The sequence below is a fragment of the Equus quagga genome, chromosome 2, assembly GCF_021613505.1.
Source record: "Equus quagga isolate Etosha38 chromosome 2, UCLA_HA_Equagga_1.0, whole genome shotgun sequence".
NCBI classification, from domain to species: Eukaryota; Metazoa; Chordata; class Mammalia; order Perissodactyla; family Equidae; genus Equus; species Equus quagga.
In genome coordinates this window covers 151,580,910-151,598,474 of record NC_060268.1, presented here as the reverse complement: position 1 = coordinate 151,598,474, position 17,565 = coordinate 151,580,910, and the positions used below count along the sequence as shown (strand labels likewise).

The 17,565-nt window shown below is 46.6% G+C and overlaps 1 protein-coding gene across 34 annotated transcripts in view; it reads left to right on the top strand.

The window, feature by feature from the left end:
• The window catches only part of SORBS1 (sorbin and SH3 domain containing 1), a 218,827-nt gene that overhangs the window by 15,083 nt on the left and 186,179 nt on the right, over window positions 1–17,565 (top strand). Inside the window, exon 1 of one of the 34 annotated variants that reach the window (XM_046652397.1) lies at window positions 186–263. The exons of the other annotated variants lie outside the window; for them this stretch is intronic. The gene's annotated coding sequence lies outside the window, so the exon portion shown is untranslated. Of the gene's footprint in view, window positions 1–185; window positions 264–17,565 lie in introns of those variants that run through there. 34 annotated transcript variants of the gene reach the window in all.

The window sequence follows — 17,565 nt, the reverse complement described above, 5'->3', positions numbered from 1 at the left end:
GGCTTGAAGTAATTATGTAATTAGAATCCACATAACATGTGGCTAGATAAAGTGTAATTAAAGAGGAAAGCCTAATTTTGGGAGAATGATAAGAGGTCATTTGACTCAGTCTGGGCCCAAATCCAATCTTGGAAGAATAGTAAGAGGTTGTTTGGATGTACGGCTCTTAAGGCCACCCGGGAGCATAGATCGGCCTGAGAATTGGACAGATTCTGTTTCATTTCACTATGAAAGCCATTCATTGAGCATCTTCTTGGTATAAGGTATTGTGGGAGGCCCAGACATGAGTAAGGAAAGGAAGGTCTGGATCTGAGGGAGGACACTTGGGGACCCGGGCTTGAGAACAACTAAGAGGTCTTAAGGTGAGAGATGAAGATTCCTGGAAGGGAGGAAGGGTTGAGGAAGCATTCACAGAGCGGGTGACATTTCAGATGTGCCCTGAAGGGTAAGGAGGGTTTCAAGAGCACTCAGATATATTAGAGGCACTCATAATATTTGTGGAATAAGTGCCAGAGTGAGGTTGGAGGTGGGAGTAATGTGGCCAGAGTGTTGGGTGGTCATTTGCAGTCTGGTGAGGAGGCAAAGCTCATACGGCTCAGGCAGTGTAGTGACAAGAGAGGCCAGGAGGAAATCAGGCTTAGGCCCGTAACTATGCACTGGTGACCATGTGCAGAGGACTTAGAGATTGCTGTGGGCCATGGAGGTCAAGGGAGGCGTCCTCATGGATGGGGCCTAGGACAGAGCCTGGAAGGACCAATAGGATAGGGGAAAGGGGAGAAGGGAAAACTTGACAAAGGAGGGGAGTGATCTGGACCAGGGTCTAGAGAGGGAGCTGAGGCGAGATCATCCTGATGAGTAGAAGGGGGCACGCAGAGGAGCAGGGCGAAACCAGTGGGCTGGACTGGGTGAAACTGGCTCCTGGGGGTCAGGCATGTTGAGCAGGAGAGGTTTATTTAGTGGGACAGAGAAGCCATGGCAGGTTGTTGGACAGGACAGCGGCATGAAAAAGGCATGTTGAAGGAGGAGGAATCTAGCCTTGGTGGGTAGAATGGGCATCTGGGGAACTCAGCCTGGGCTCCTTGTCTTGAGGTGATGGGGACCAGGCAGTGGGCTTGCGAGGTAGGGCCATCTGCAGTCCCTTCTGACTGGGGGTTACTGGTCTTGTTGCTAAGAGGGTGAGAGAAATAAGACAAGAGAAGAGCAGAGGTGACTGCAAGCTCCCGGCCTGGGAGAATGGTGATCCTGAGACAGGAGGGGGACCAGCTGGTGCAGAAGAGGGTGTGGGCAGAGGCTTGGTGTGTCTAGAGCGCAGAGACTGCTCTTCTAACCCAGCCCTGCCCATGAACTAGCTGAGACCTTGGGCCAATTCCTTCATCTCTTGAGTTCCATTCTTTTGTCAGCAGGCCTTTCTGCCTTTTGGTTCAAGGTCCTCTCAGACAGTAGAGTCACTACAGTCAGTCCTAGGGCTCCAGCCAGGGGAAGGGTCTGGGCTGGAGATTTGTGAGACCGCCCCACAGAGGAAAGAGAAGAAACTGCATGGTCCTATTGATTGTCTTCCTGGAGTGCACAGTGAGTTGCGGGAGAGGCTCTGGGTGACCAGACTGGATGAGGAGCTGCGGGAGAGGGTGCTGTCCAGACTCATCCTGCCTGTCTCAGGGTGGTTATGAGACTCAGGCGTAATGAAGGTATAAATTCTAAACCTATGCAGTTGTTGAGGTCAGGGCTCCGTTCTGGGGCAGAGCAGGGAGGGGTTAAATTTCCTGAATTCACAGAAAGGAAATTCTTAGGGCAGGGAACTGGTTGTTAGTGAACTCCTCCTCCTGCTCTGCTCCTTGTCCCCCCAAGCCAATCTTTGGGAAACTTATGGCCTTGGACCTTTAGAAGCAGAGTCTGTGCAGAGAAGGCTTCCTGGCAGAGGAGGGCTTGGACAGAGCCTGGGGAAAGGAGAGAAGGAAGGACTTTCCAGTGGAGAAAGACATGGATTTATATTACAAAATTTAAAATAGTCCAGAAAGGAAGGCATACATTTTTTGAGTACCTAATGTGTACACCAGCTCTACCATGCGCTTTCATGATCTTTGTCTAGTAATCTTTCCATCATTTCTGCCTCTATTATTATCCCATTTTATAGATAAGGCAACAGGGTTGGAGAGAGAAACTAATTGGCCCGAGGTCTCAGTAGGGCAGGATTTCATTTTACTTAGGTCTCTGACTCCAGTGGCGGCAAGTACCCATCTCTGTATTCTGCAGATACTATATTCTTTTGGCTCTCGGGAACGTAGAAAAAAAAAGAGAGAATGATTTATCTTTATGAGCCTTATTCTCAGTTAAGTGCTTTCTTAAGCTGTGGATCCGGCTGCCTTCCGTGGACGGTGCCGTATCTCAGGGAATGGCGATGGGAGACCCTGAGAACTCACGGGCGTCTACCGCCCTCATTTTACAGATTAAGAAACTGAGGCCCAGAGAGGAGAAGGGATATGCCAAGGTCAGGGGCAGAATGGGGGTGAGAACTCGAAGAGTCTGGAGCCTTTGAGACTTTTGTGCTCATTTAAGGCCTCCCTGTGGAAAAGTTTGTTTTTAGACAACAATGGGAACCTTTGTGTAGAGAGTTGGTCTGGGCAGGGTTGGATCTGAAAGGTCCTCTGTGTGTGTGTGTGTGTATGTGTGTTTTCTTTCCTTCACTTTAACCTCAGATGCCTTTGAACCAGCAGGAAGGATTCCTTAAGACCAAAGGTTAAGACCAAAGGCATTTAACAGGTGGGAAGGGCATAGGAAGGAGGGGGAAGATCAGAAGCCGCAGAAATAGAAGACTAAACTCTAGGCTTGGCTAGAAGGAATTTTCCAGGCCTGTAAATAATGACTAACATGTACTGAATACTCACTGTGCCAGACAGTCTTTATGTGTCATTTTATGTGACAGCCATGGCTTCCTCATGAGGTAGGTGCTGTTTTATTGCTCCCATTTTACAGATGAAGGAACTGAGGCTCAAAGAGGCTGGGCAATCTTCCTAAAGTCACACCGTTAGTAAGACATAGAGCCAGGACTCCAGCTCAGGTCCCCCCAGTCGGAAGCTCTGCCTTTAGCCCCTAAGCTATTTTGCAGGACCAGGAGCTCCTGGTGCCCTGAGCATTGGGGGCTGTATGGAATAGTACATTTAGAGGGGGTCATCTTTTGGCAGTGGTTCTCAGCTGAGGGTAATTTTACCCCTAGGGGACATTTGAGAATATCTAAGATATCTTTGGTTGTCACAACCTAGGGGGTGCTACTGGCATCTGGTGGGTAGAGGCCAGCATGCTACTAAACAATACACAGGACAGCCCCGCAACAAAGAGGTATTCCACGCCAAAAGTCATTGTGTCGAGGTTGAGGAACCCTGCCCTTTGGGGACCTGGTTGTATGTTTACCTCAGAGCACAGGGCTTGTGGAAGGCCATCTGGAAAGCGCATCTGAAGAAGCTGAGTTGTTCCTTTAGCTCCCGAGACTTAGCTTGTACCTTGGTGGATGTTTGCAGTTTGGGCCCCTCAGTGACTGAGCCCTGAGGGGCGGGGGTGGTGGCAATGGTGGGTGGAGGCCAGGAAGAAAAATTCCGGCAAGGAGTGACACGCCAGGGTGGCCCAGGGCCACAGATGAGCCACAGCAGGTGAGAGCGGGTGGGTCCAGTCCAGGCTGCTGAGAATTGGCCTGGCTTTTTCTCCGTGTGTAACTGAAATAAGAACTCAGATCCAGTGAATTGTCTATTTTTTCTTTATAAAGTGCCCTTATTAAATTATTGCTATGACTACTCATCAGAAAGGTCTGAGAAAGGGGTACACGTGTTGCAGAGGCGCTGGGATATACTATGCAGCTGGCCAAACCTTTGTTCCTAGTTACTGTTTAACTCTAGTCTGCTCCATGCCACTTAGGGCAGAAAGGCAAACAAATTTGGGAAAGCCCCAGGACCATGGCCTTCGCTTGAGCTTCTGTGAGCAGCTTTCTCTGAGCATTGCCAGTAGCTGAGCAGGTCAGACCGAGAAGCCCCCTCTCCTGAGGGGACACGGCTTGGACAGTCCTGAGGAAAGCATACACTACTTTACCTCCATCTGCTGTTACTTCAGGCCCCCTCTTCCAGTTCAGACCTGGAAAAGGTGTGTGGGTGCCCTTGTCTTGCTGGTGTACGTCACAGGTAAGATTTTTGCCTCAGCAGCAGGCCTCCCTGGAGAACCCTGGTTTCAAGCTAGCCCTCCCTCACCAAGCTTCCAACCACAGTGCCTTTCCTCTTGCTGGCTTTGCTGACAGGAATGATCCCCCACTTCCTTTCCATCACCAGGGCCCCACCCCAAGACCACTTTCATGAAGCTCTCTGGCCACTCCAGCTACCAGGGTCCCCTCCTTCCTCCACGTGCCCTCCACTTGTGACTCCTTTGGTCACTTATCCAGTCATTAAATTCTAGCCTTCCTGTGTTACCTTCTGACCTCTCCAGCGGCTCAGTCACTAACTAGCTGTGTGACCTTAGATGAGTCACTTACCTCTGGAGGAGCAACATAGGGTTGAACCGGGTGACTTCAGTTCCCTTCTAGCATCAATGTTGATGAAAGTCACAGTTGTAGGACCTGGGGTATTTCTTGAAGCTCAGTGGAAATTCAGGTTCCCTTCTGATCCCATACAAATTCATGGAGAACTCAGAACTAGTTGTTAGGAAACTGTCTTCAGACCGAATGAGTAAGCGTCTTTAATATTAGTTCTTTACTCAGCAAATGGTTGATGAGTGCTGGCTGTATCCAAGGGTATGTGATGGGTACAGTATGGCTGTAAGAGGGGTTCTCTTGAGCTTTGCCCTCAAGGAGCTCACAGCCTTGTGTGGGGGTGGGTATGTCTATTCTGTAACAGAGTAGACTTTCCAGCATATCACCCTGTGTCCATCCTTAGTACCGGCTGTCACAACTGTGCTCACACCCACACCCACGAATTAAAGTTCTATAAAAGGTGGAATTTTTTCAGTCTTGCTCATTATGTGCCTAACATGTAGTGAGCAGTCTGTAAATATTTGTTGAATGAATGCAGTAAAGAATAATACTGTTCAACTTGGGTTTTGAAGGAAGGTAGGGGTTAGACCTACAGAGGTGGGGGAGGGGGACATTACAAACTGGCTGGGGATGAGAGTGGGGTGGAGGCAGAAGGAGGAAATGACGTGAGCAAATGTGCAGAGAGAGTAAAGCCCAAGGCATGCTGGGTAACTGCAAGTCCATCGTGATTGGACCGTGTGATGTGGTCAGGGTCAAAGAGACTAGAAGGGTAAGTTGGGGCCAGAGAGTGGAGAGTTTTGAATTCAAACTATGTTAAGGGAGTTGGATTTATCCTACAGTAGGATGACCTCACATTGCAGTTTCCCAGGGTGGCTTTGGCTGTCATCCCAGTGTGATTGTCAATAGTGCCCCCGTTTACTCTCAAGGGTCCCTGTTTGGATGATAAATATATAGTCCTGCAATCCCGAAGGCTGTGTGGAGCCCCTGAAGGGTTCACAGAGGGCCATGGTCAGGCTGGTTTTGGGAAGATCAGTGCCTGCAGGGCTTGGTGGAGCCTGGAGTCAGGAGATGAGACATTCTCTAGTCCAGGTAATTCTAGTCCAGGTAATTCAGGTAAATCTGCTGAGCTGGAGATGTGGTAGTGATGTCTGAAGGGAGGAGATGGTTACGAAAGAGACTAAAGACCAAAGTGACACCACTCATGGTCTCTAAGATGGCTCCAAAGCACTCTTCCAAAGATAGACTCGTTCTGAAGTGCAGGCATCCTGGGTAAGCGTTTTTCTAACTTGAGGTTATGACTGATAAGAAAAAAGCCTACATCATGCCTGTTTCCGGAGCAATTAAAAGTCAGAGGAGCTTCTCCCCGGCCTCTGCAACATGCTGGTAAAACACCCTGGTATTCACTTTCCTAAACCCCAGCATTGTTCCTTGGAATTTAAAATAGGTTATGAATGTGCTTGATGTCAGGAAAGATAAATCTGTGAGGAGGACTGTAGTCAATACATTTCCTTTTTAAGTAGAAACAATATAAAGGGCTTAATTCAGTCTCGAATCAATCTCACTTTGTTGCCATGATTGTGTAAAACCTGAGCTGCTTTATGTCTGTCTCACACTGTTTATATTCCCCCGATGTTCCCCATCTCAGCTGGCCCTGCGCGGAGTCAAAGCCTTTTTAGGCCATGCACAGCTCTTTTCTCTCAGGGCTGTTTTCTTGGGCACTGTGAGAGGGCTGTGTTATGAGTGGTGATTTCACTTTGTATTGAGGGGTGCTCTTCGGGGTGGCTATTCAGTGGTGCCCCCAGATGAGCTTCCTTTGGCTAGGAAATGTAGAAGGCCAAATTCTTTGCCTTTTTTTTCTTCCCATTAAAAAGATCATTACATTTTAAAATAGTTGATACATATACGTGGCTCAGAAATCAAAACACTATAAAAATGTATGCATTGAAAATTTTTATTCTCACCCTTGCCGTGTCCACTTAACTCCCTCCCCTAAGCTGGCCCCCATTAGGTGGGCTGAACGTACACTCTAGTTTGCCCATGACAGTCCTAGTTTGTGTTCTTTGTTCCAGTGAATGATCAATAACTCCCTCTTTCACTTTCAAAAGTGTCCCAGTTTAGGTGATAAATGATATGTTCCTCTACAGATTGGTAACTACTTTTATTAGTTTCTTATGGATCCTTCTAATATTTCTATATGCAGATACATATGTAAGAGGAAGTGACATACATTGTCTTTTGTCACTTAACAGTATGTCCTAGAAAACTCTGCATTAGTAGGAATGGAGTGTCCTTATTCTGCTAAATTCGCTTTGGATAGTAGTGTTTGTAGAGACAGGTAGACAGTTGCCTTTCCCTTGGTTTATCAATTTAATAGCTATTTAGGATTTGCTTCTGTTTACTTAGGCAGAAGCAAAAGACTGGGGGAAATGAAGCCAGCTTCCTTCACTGAGCTGCCTCCACTGAGTTCAGTAGTAAACTCATTCAGGATGCACTTATTAGGCACCAGCTTTCTGCCTAAGGTGATACTAGGCACTTTGGATGAAGTGGGTCCTCCCTTCATCTTTGTTTGTCTGAATGCTTTCAGATCCAGCTCAGATGCCTCAGCCCTTCAGGGAGCCTTTCCTGATTCCCTGGTCAGAATTCTTTGGCATCTCCGTCCATCCACTTACCGATCCATCGTCCATCCATCCATCCATTTCATCAACCAGCTTTCACTGAGTGCTTCCTTGTGCCAGGACCTGTGCTAGAGATGAACAAGATGAACAAGACGAGCCTGTTGCTGTAGGAGGCAGAGAGACACGGATGAGTGGACCAGACAGTGTGATGTAGTGGCTGTAATGGTGGCATTTTGCTCCGGTTGTTGAGGAAGCACAGAAGGAGGGTGCTGGATTACTGTTGAACTTGGGAGGGTTGGGGATGCTCTCTGAAGACACTTCCTCTAATGGGACTTGCTTTTTACTTTCTACTTTAAGTATTTGTCACTGTTACAATGTTCACTGGGGTCCTTCATGTTATCCTGAGCTCTGCCCCTTCCTCTGTCACTGTGACCCCTGGTGTAGTGCACTACATTTAATAGCCACTCAGATTTTTATTGAATGAGCAAATAAGTCCAAATTAATTAAGTAGATCTAGCCTCAAGGATCTTAACGTCAAATAGAGTAGATGAGATGTCCTTTGCTGCCCCTGGCCTTCATGGTTTATCTAGGCAACTGGTATCCAGCAAAGGTCCCTCTAAATTATTACCTGCTCCTCCCTTCAGTCTTGTCTTTTCCATACTAAGCAGTCTCTGTGCCCTCTCCATTTGTTGCCATTGCCCTGGTAAGAAACTCCCTGACTGACTAATGCTGGAAAGAACGAGCTACGTGAGTGGGAACCCCAAGTCCCACCCCCTCTTTGGTCTTGGTTTCCCTCTTGGAAGGAGGGGGGATGGGTACCTCTAAGGATGCTGCGCTTCTGACATTTCAAAAACAATGATTTCAAGAATCAGCCTGGTGGCTCAGTCAGCTCCTTCTTTTGTCTTCTAATAAATCCAGCTTCCCTTGCAGTTTCCTGGTGCCACAGGGGGTGATCAGTCCAGGATAAGAAATAGCCAGGCCAGGAAAATGACCTTTTAATGAAGTTGAAAGGGCCACTGGGAGAGCGGGGATGTCTAGACGTGTGGCCGTGAGCCACTGTGCTGTGTGCTGTGGTCGGCTCTGAAAGAGATTCCAGGTAATGACTCTAGCTGTGGCTGCTGAGGAAAGGAATTGAGTTGGGTTGTCATGGAAGAGGGTTCTGGCTGAGCGTTAGCACACATTTTCTTAAAACAGTGCAGAGCAGCCTTTTGTGGGAAGAGGTAAGATGTGTTTGACAACTCACACTCCCCTCTCTGTTGCTCTCATCTATTCTTTCTGCAGTAGCTTTTCACAGGAAATAGGAAGGTGGGATGGTGTTTCTCTGGTACGTCCATTTTAGACAGATGCTTAGAGTGTTGACTGGTGCCTGGCACTGCACCGAGTGTCCTTCCATTCTGTTAAAGCAGTGGTTCTTAAACTTTGGGGAGCATCAGAAACACCTGGGGTGCTTGTTAAAAATACATATTACTCCCTGGTAACCAGGGAATCAGTATTTTTAACATGTTCCCTAGGTTATGCAGGTTATATCAGGATATTTTCAGCTGCAAGTAGCAAACTCCAACTCAGATTGGCTGACAATAGGGAATGTCATTGTCTCTCCAACAGTAGTGGTGCATTGTACAACTCCACGACCCTCTGTTCATGTGGACTGCGGTGTGAATCATGCCTCCTGGAGCTGTGCAGTGGGGTAATTCTGAATCCAGAGGTAGGATGGGTTTCAGAGTTGATTGTTTCACTGGCTCAGTAATGTCAACAGGGTGCCAGGTTCTTCCCCTCTCTGCCATCTTTGGTGCTGGCTTCATCTGCAGGCTGGGAATAAGATGGCTGTAGCATTTCCAAACATCTTAGTCAGACACAATTGCATCCAGGGGAAGAAGGGGGATATACATCCATTTCTGGTACACTCTCTCAGGAGCCAGGAAGTTACCTGAGGCACATCAACACTCTCCCATGATGCCTCTTGGCTGGAGCTGGGTTACGTGTCCATTCCTGAGCCCATCCCTGTTGACCAGAAGGCGGTTACACTTCTGCACCCATGTGGAGGACAGGTGGTACTCGAACAAAATGGAGGCTTTGTTAGGAAGGAAGGAACAGGGACTAGGGGCTGGTAAGTTATCCACTAGGGCCCAGTGTACAGGTGGTTTACAGACCACATGCCAAGAAACCCTGCCTCATGTCATCCTGAACAGTCAGGGCTGTTGCTAAGGTTATTTCTGTTGTGCAGATGAGGAAATGAGACTCGGGCTTCAGTGACTTGTAGGTAACATGGCTGTAGGTGGTGGGGGTTGGGAGTGAGGGAACTGGGGTGTTTGAGAGGCCTCGTTAGCCCTAGGAGAGTAATCATCTTTTTCCTTTTTTGCCTTCCTGAGGTGTCAAAGCAGCCGCCTTCATTTCTGATTTCTCCTCCATGACTGTAATTATTCATGGCAGGAGGCCTTCCTCTGTGTTTCCTATGAGAAGCATTCTCAGGGCAGGAGAAAAAAATATATATTGTGCTTCCCCCACTTCCACATGGGCTGTGCCTGAAAGCAGCTGAAATAATGATATCAGCTCCAGTTTTGGGGGGCTACCCACATCAGCCCCTAGCTACAGTGCATACATTATCTTAAATCCTGGCAACAACCTCTTAAGTTAGGTTTTATTATCCATATTTTATGGAGCGGGAAACTGAGCAAGTTGACCATGGTGGGTGGTGGAGCCGGGATGGCTGACTGCCTGACTCAAAGTCCCTGCCGCTTCCCTGCTCCTCACTGGGGCTTATCAGCGGCTGCCGGCCTTGTTATGCCCCTAAAGGAAGGTTCTCAGGAGAAAGGGGCTTTAGTGTCAAAAGAGTTCCGAAGGAGCTGAGTGTTTCCTATGGGACTAATTCTCAGGGCACCAGGACAGATATCCTGAGCATAATAAACACAAGAAAGAAACAGGAAATCTGGTTTGTTATATAGCAGCTAAAGCGCGACTAGGAAGAAAGTCTCAAAAAACGCCTAAAGGTTTGTTGGATTTGAAAATGGAAGGCCCTGAATGAGAGCGTGGGAAAACCACCCTGGGTTCTGGAGACGATTGAAAGATGGTGGACAGTGTGGCAGCAATAGGGAGTGCTAGGTGGGGAGTCTGAACAGCTCCTCTTTTCCCCAGTTCTGCTTTCAAACTCTGTGACCTCAGGCAAGTCACTTACCCTTTCAGAGCAGTGTCCGCATGTGTAAAATGGGGACCTGCCTGGCAGCTCCGTGGGCAGAGGGAGCAGAGAGCTAAAGGGTGGAGCAAACCTTGCCAGCTGTTCAGGGCTTTGCAAAGGTGAGGGAGTGTCAGGGTGTAAGCCATAGAGTTGACGCCTCAAAGTTTTTAACTGAGTGTGGCTCCACTTCGTTGTGAGCTTAGTTGCCAGAGTGAAGGGGCACATGAGAGCCGGTGGAGGGCGGCCGTCTGGCTTTGGCCTCATCTCAAGGAGACATCAGCTTTGCCTGAAAAGCCCCTTTTTAGCTCTGGAGTCCCTCCCTTGGCACAATGCCTGGCCTACGCCTCTTGGAGTATTGTCCACAGATGCCCAAGGGGAGATACCAGGACAAAGTGGGCAGAGATAAATGCCCTGTGCTCAATAGAGAAGGTACGGACTGTGGCTGCTACGGGAGGACCCCGGGACCTCAAGATGCTCTGGATAAGCTGGGAGGAGGGAGCTCTCTGATCACAGTGGTGCCCCAGAGATGGTGACTTGACTTCAAATATGAACAGAGGAAATAATAGGGATTTTTTCCCCCTGCAACTTTATAGGGTTTAGAGTCTGTAGCAAGGTATTTAAAATTAATTTCTCCCTCCCATCCTTTTATCCACCTCCCATTTATTGAATACCTTCTAACCATTTGTTGAGCAACTTCTGCATGGCAAGCTGAGCTTGGTGCTGAGGTTTCAAAGACCAAAATAATTGCCTTCAAGGAGCAGTGTCGTAGGTAAACAGGACAACTACAAAGCTGTGTGATAAATGCAAACAGGTATGTACAGGGTCCTCTGGGAGAGGTAGGAGGGCACACCTGGTTGTGTCTGATGGGGGAAGGGACAGTTATTTCTCGGAGGAGGTGACACCTGAGCTGGGGCTGGAAGGCTGAGAGGGAAATATGCCAGGTGGACCAGCCTCTTGGAAGGCATTCTAGGCAGAGGGCGGTAATCGTTTTGATCTGACAATAACAGTTCATGAAAGCCTGCTGTGTGATAGTGGTGATGCAGAGATGGATGAGCCTGTCCCTGCCCTGCAGGTGCTCACAGTGAGAGGTGAACAGGAAATGACAGTGCAGGTGACATTGTGATTGGGATGTGGACTGAGTCCTGTGGAAACATAGGGGCCCTGCTTAATGCAGTTACTGATATTTATTTATCAGTCTTCCTCCCAGGGAACCCTTTGCAGCTTCTCTCATTGGTGAAAGGCTCTGTTTAGGATGCTATCTGCTGCCCTAGGGGTTGACCATGCCCTTCAACAATTTGGGTTATACTGTGTGTGGAGCCAGCACTGGGCTTGGGAAGTTGGGCTTGGGCAAGACACATCATCTTTCTGGGCTTCATTTTTCTCACTTATTAAAAAAAAGACTGTTGGACAGGTCAGTGTTTCTCAAACGACGGTCTAGGGACCATTTACCTTAGAATGGCATGCGGTGCTCATTGCAATATGGAGTCCCTGTGGGGTGGCGCCTCCTCATTCATACAACCAGACTCTTGGGAATGGGGCCTGGGATTCTGCATTTAACCAGCACTCCAGGTGATTCCTAGACATCTTAGGGTTTTGGGACCCCTGGGCTACATGATTTCAACCGCTCATCCTTTTAGCTCTAATCTCCTCAGCCACAGATATGTACACAGGAACTGGAAAAATAAAACGTTAGCTTTCTTGATGTTTTATCCTTGCAATGATGCCTTCAGCAAACTGCTCCATAGCTTAGGTGTCCTGAATCTTGATGGTGTTTGCTTTTGAGCAGACTGGTTTTGGCTGGTTTTGATATTCCTTGAGGAAGAAAAGCCTTGTTAACGTGCACCTGAATGTGACTGTCAGAATCTGTTTATGAGCTGAATTATTACGGCAAACACCCATCTCAGCTTTTCATCTCTGGCTTTGGAGTGTTTGACTGGCTTCCCTTCTCTGAGTCATTCTGCCTTGGCCTCCTGCATTCTGACGAGGTTATTTGCATTGTCTGACATGGAGCCAAAAGTTTCATCTTCTCTTTGACAACCGGCATCTCTGCTTTGATTTCCTTTCAGTCATCTTTGTGAGGATGTTAAGGGAGGTTCACAATGTTTTAATAGCTGCTATGTGTGTTCTCATTTTTTGGTATTGTGTCTGAAAAAAACAGTTTTTACTGTTCAAAGTAAATAAGGGATTTATATAGCTGCCTGGGAGTCTTCCCCAGTTTCTTATTCTTTCCCTGCAGAAATCTCCTAGTAGCCCCTAAGACTCCATAATGCTGGTGACTGTGAGAAGCTTTTGCCTAAGAACCACTCTTAGCCTGAGCCCTTCATGTCATTCACGTGTGAGTGAAATGGTTCTTAGGCCAGGGCTGGACCAGGCAGAGCGCTGTATTCTGGCCCATCATAAAGATGAAACCTTGGCACCTGGTATCCTAGATCTTAAAAATTAATAACTTTCTGGATCTTGGTTGACTTCTGGTTCTGTTATTCTGTGTTATGGTCTTCCTTGCCAAAATCAATCTGTAAATATGGGATTCTATACTAGTAAATTCTGGTGAACCACTCCACATTATCTGGGTGGGGGAAACCCAAAGCTGTCTTTAGACGATGAAAGTGGTAGATGTAGGTATGCACCCAAGAAGGCAGGGCTGGTGTGACCCTTCCATGTATTCCCCAAGGATCTTGTACCATTCTCTGCCCACTGGGTACCCAATATGTGACTTCTGGAAGAATGGATTTTTAAAAAATCATAGACCAGTAGTTAAACTGGTGAAGGCATGGCATTCAAAGGGTGGATCAGTCTGATTTGAATTTGCCCTTGGTTCTTCCTTAAGTTTAATTTTCATGGAAGTATCAATTAGGTGCAGGATTAGTTGCAGTGCAGAATGGCAGAGAGGAGAAAAGGCAGACGTTGTATGCATTTTAAGTACTTTGGTACATCTATTAGTTGTTTATTATTTGCCAGTCGTTTTGTTAGATAATCCTCAGAGATTGACGAACCCCTTCATTTTGTGTCCAGGGAAACTGAGGCACAGAAATAAAGTAGTGAGTCTAAATTTACATGGTGAAGCTGTTGGCAGGCTAGCTGACCAATAATCGAGAAGGATTTATGGGGTACCTCCTCTGTATGGTAATACACAAGAATTAAAATTTAGCTTTGCAAAAGCTGTTAGAGGTGATGGAGGTCACCTTGGAATGTATAGTTAGTTTCTTTGTGGCATTTCTGTCACTTGACTGTTTGGCTTCTGCTGGTGTCTCTCCAAGACCAGGAGCTCACTATTCACTGAGGCAGTTCATTTTATTTTTAAATGCTTCTAATTATTAGAATTTTTTAATAGGAGCTATCATCAACCTGTCTTATAATTTTCCCCATAGGGCCCACATCTCACTATGTTTACACATCGTCATTCATTCTCTCATTTGTTTATTCATTCAGTCAAGCATGTGAGTTGAGTACCGATTAGGTTTTAGGTGCAGGAGGAATAAGAGTAAACAAGATAGGCAAGGTTCCTGCCTCCTGAAACTTAGAACCTGGTGTTAGTGTAGTGGAAGGAGCTTTGGACTAGATGTCAGAAGACCTGAGTAGAAGCTAAAGAAATTTACTAAAAAAAAAAAAAGAAGAAGAAATGAAAGTTTTTGTGCCACTTGTAACCATGTATGAACTTGGTTAAGACACTTGAATATCTGTTTTCACTTCATTTTGCAGAGAACATTATCCCCTTGGACCTTCTAAAGCAGTGAAAGTGCACTGGGGTGATGTACCTTGTAAATGTTAATTGCTGTATATCACAAAGAGGACTAGTATCTCTAGCTTCTAGAGCAGTAGTTCTCAAAGCATGGCCTGGGGCCAGCGGCATTAGCATCACCTGGGAACTTGCTAGAAATGCAAATTCCCCAGGACCTCCTGAGACCTCCTGATTCAGAAACTCAGGGGGTGGGGCCTGAAAATTGTCTTTACAAGAGCTCCAGGTGATTCTGATGCCTGCCCTCGTTGGAGGGCTGCTGTAGACTACAGCGATAGTGCTCAGCCTTGACTGCACATGGGATTCCCCTGAGAGGGGGCTGTTAAACCTGTGCCTGCTGTGCCGGGACAAGTTAGATCAGATTCTGAGCGCAGGGCTGGTGCAGAAGCTGCCCAGGTGATTCTCCTGTTTAGCCGGTTGGAGGGTCTGGGAATTGTAAGAGTGAGGAGCACAGATGGTGGAGTCAGCTAGTTTGGTTTGAGTCCCGGCTCTGCCCCTTATCAGCTCTGTGGCTTTTGGCAAGAGGACGGTGGCCTCAGTTTCCTTATCTGCATAGTGAGAATACAAATGCCCATCCCTCAGGGTTGACAAGTGGGATGATGTATGTAAGCCTCTGAGGGATGCCTGTGGTGAGTGAATGAGGACTGGTGGTAGCCGTGGGTATCTGAAGCCGATGGTGCTCATCTCTCCTCCCAGCCCTCTGTTCTCCACACTAAGACAGACTCTTTAGCTCTCCCTTCTGGGACGTAATTTCCAGCCTCCTCTTTTGGGAAACTGTTTTGTCCACGACTCTCTTTAAAAGGCAGTGTCCCGTTTGACAATATCCGTCAAAATTATAAATGCATCCGCTTTTTATTCTTGTAATTCCAATTCTTAGAATTTGTCCTCCAGATAGTCCTACATAGGTGACAAATGATGCAGGTTTATTCCTTACAATATTGTTTGTAGTAGCAAAAGACCAAAATAACCTAAGTGTTCATCAATCTAGAATCTCCGTGCATTTGAATCCTCTGCAGCCGCAGATGAGAATGAGGCTGCTCTTGAGTGCTGGCATGGTACTCCGTAGGATATATTTTTTTAAGTGACAAAACGAGTGTGGAACTGCGTATATGGTGTGCTACCCTTTGTACAAATAAAGGGAGAGGAGAATATGTTTATTTGCTTGTATATGCAACAGTACCTCTAGAAAGGTACAAAAGAAACAGGTAATGTTGTTAGCCTCTGAGAAGGAGACTGGGTTGGCTGCAAACCTGATGGAATGGGGTCTTTTCATTATAAAACTGTTGAGTGCCTTTTAAATCATGTGATTGTAACCCATAAAAAAAAAATTCATGTTAAAAAAAGTCTGGTGACCTGAGCTGAATCCTGCATTTGTGGCTTGACCGCTGTGGGGGTACAGTGGGAGTATTACCGTTTTTCTGTGAACTGGATACTGTCCTACTTTTGATGCCATTTGAGATTGCCTTACTCTTGGCACTGTGTGCTCCAATGAACCTTGTGGGCAGCGACAGCACCAGCTCTGTTTCACGTGAATGGTTGCCAGGGCAGGTCTCATGGACCCGAGGAAGTTTAGAACTTTCCCCAGCCTATTCTTGCACAACCATCTTTGTTTTTGGCCCAGAATGCTGGGCTGTCAGGATCATTTGAATCTTGATTCTGTCATCTATAGCATTAGCTCTTCCCAGTTTTGTGCTGTCTGGAGGTTTGATGAGCCTGCCTCCTCTGTCTATCTTTAGTCAAGTCATTTTTAAAAAGACACTGGACAGGGTGTGGCTAAGAGTTGAACACTGTGTCCTGCTGTCAGTAACCTTTCTCTAGCTTGTCATCAAGCCATTAAAGATGCCAGTGTATGCATTTACTTGCCAGATGTTTAATGTGTGCGAGGCACTGTGGTAGTGCTGAGGGTACACAGGAATAAGACAACCTGCCTGCCTGAACAGTGATGATCATCTAGTATAGGAGTTGGAGAGCTTTTTCTCTAAAGGTCCATGTAGTAAATATTTTCAGCTTTGTGGGCCATACAGTCTTGTAAATACTCAACTCTGCCATTGCAGTGCCCAAATAGCCATAGGCAAGGTGTAAACGAAGGGCATAGCTGTTTCGATAAAATCTTTCAAAAATAGGTGGTGGGCTGGATATGGCCTGTGGGCCGTAGCGTACTGACCCTGGGTCTAGCAGGAGACACACTAGTAGCTCAGTCAGGTTTAAGTGCCATGAGAGGGCTGTGTACAAAGTACAGGATGGCTGAAAGGAGGGAGCAAAGTGTATTCTGTAGAGGTGGTGTTCAATTGGCTAGATAGTCATATGCTAGTACAAGCTGCTTGACTCTCTTTCACTAAATTATCTACAAGTGAATCATGGGAGATTTTTTTAGATGCTTTGCTGAAATCAAGATGCATTATCCTCTCATTTCAGCTGGTCTACCAACTTGGTAATCACAACAGGAAAAAAATGGGTTGCTTTTTGGCATGACTTGGTCATCATGTACCCACCCACAGTGCCTTTTCCAATGTTCACGTTCTTTTTTCAAATGTCCCCAAACCATTTGTTCTGTAATTTTGCCAGAAATCATTATTGGTTTCTAGTTATCAGGGCTTATTTATTTGTAGGATTCAGAATCGCCCACTTTCCTATTTTAAAATCAGGACATTTGCCCCTGTCTCGTGTTGTCTAACCTCTTTCTCCTTGGTGTGATTTTGAAGTTGATCAGACTCAGTTCTAAGAAACTTTCGTAGTCAGTTAAATATGCATGAAAGAAATTATATGTTGTCTAAAGAAAATTTGGAACCACATCAAAAAGTGGAAGGAATGCTAAAACAAATCAGTCATGGCGCTCCACTCCAACTTGGCCCCTGTTAACATTTTGGTGTCGTTTCTGCCAACTATGTGAAAAATAATCAAAGCTTACAATCAGACTGCTTTGGAAGGGCTCTGGTTTCCAGGGGAGCCTGATGTATAAGTTAATTAGTGATGTTTTAGAGGAGCATGATTCAAGTGTGCTCAGAGGATAGTGGAAGCATTCAGGAGAAACGGGTCAGTTTCACCTGGGCCAGGGCATGGCTATGGAAGGGCTCCATCAAACAGGTGACCCTTGATAATCGTGCAGAAGTATAATTGGAGGAAGAGGCAATGGAGTTGTGTGTAAGCTACGGTCATAATCATGTGCTAAATCTATATGAAAAACACTGCAAAGAAATGTCTCAAAATAATACTACCATAGGAATGTTGGTGAATGTGGTTTTATTTTCTCTGGTTTTCCAAATGGGAATATATCGCCTCTTGTTGGTATTTTTCTTGATGCCACACACGTGTGCCCCAGTCTTCAGTGACTCAGGGCTGCAGAGCTTGGCTGCAGGCCTGCTGCAGGGTCAGGAGCTCGGAGCCAGGCTGATAGCGCTCATGTACTCCTGTCATTTCCATCACTGGTACCTGAGGATGAAGTAGAGAAGCAAATAATGCTCTGAGAGCCTAGATCTCTGGGAGTAGTCTAGTGTTAGCTTGGAAATCGGAAAGTTCTAAACAAATCTTCGATATAACT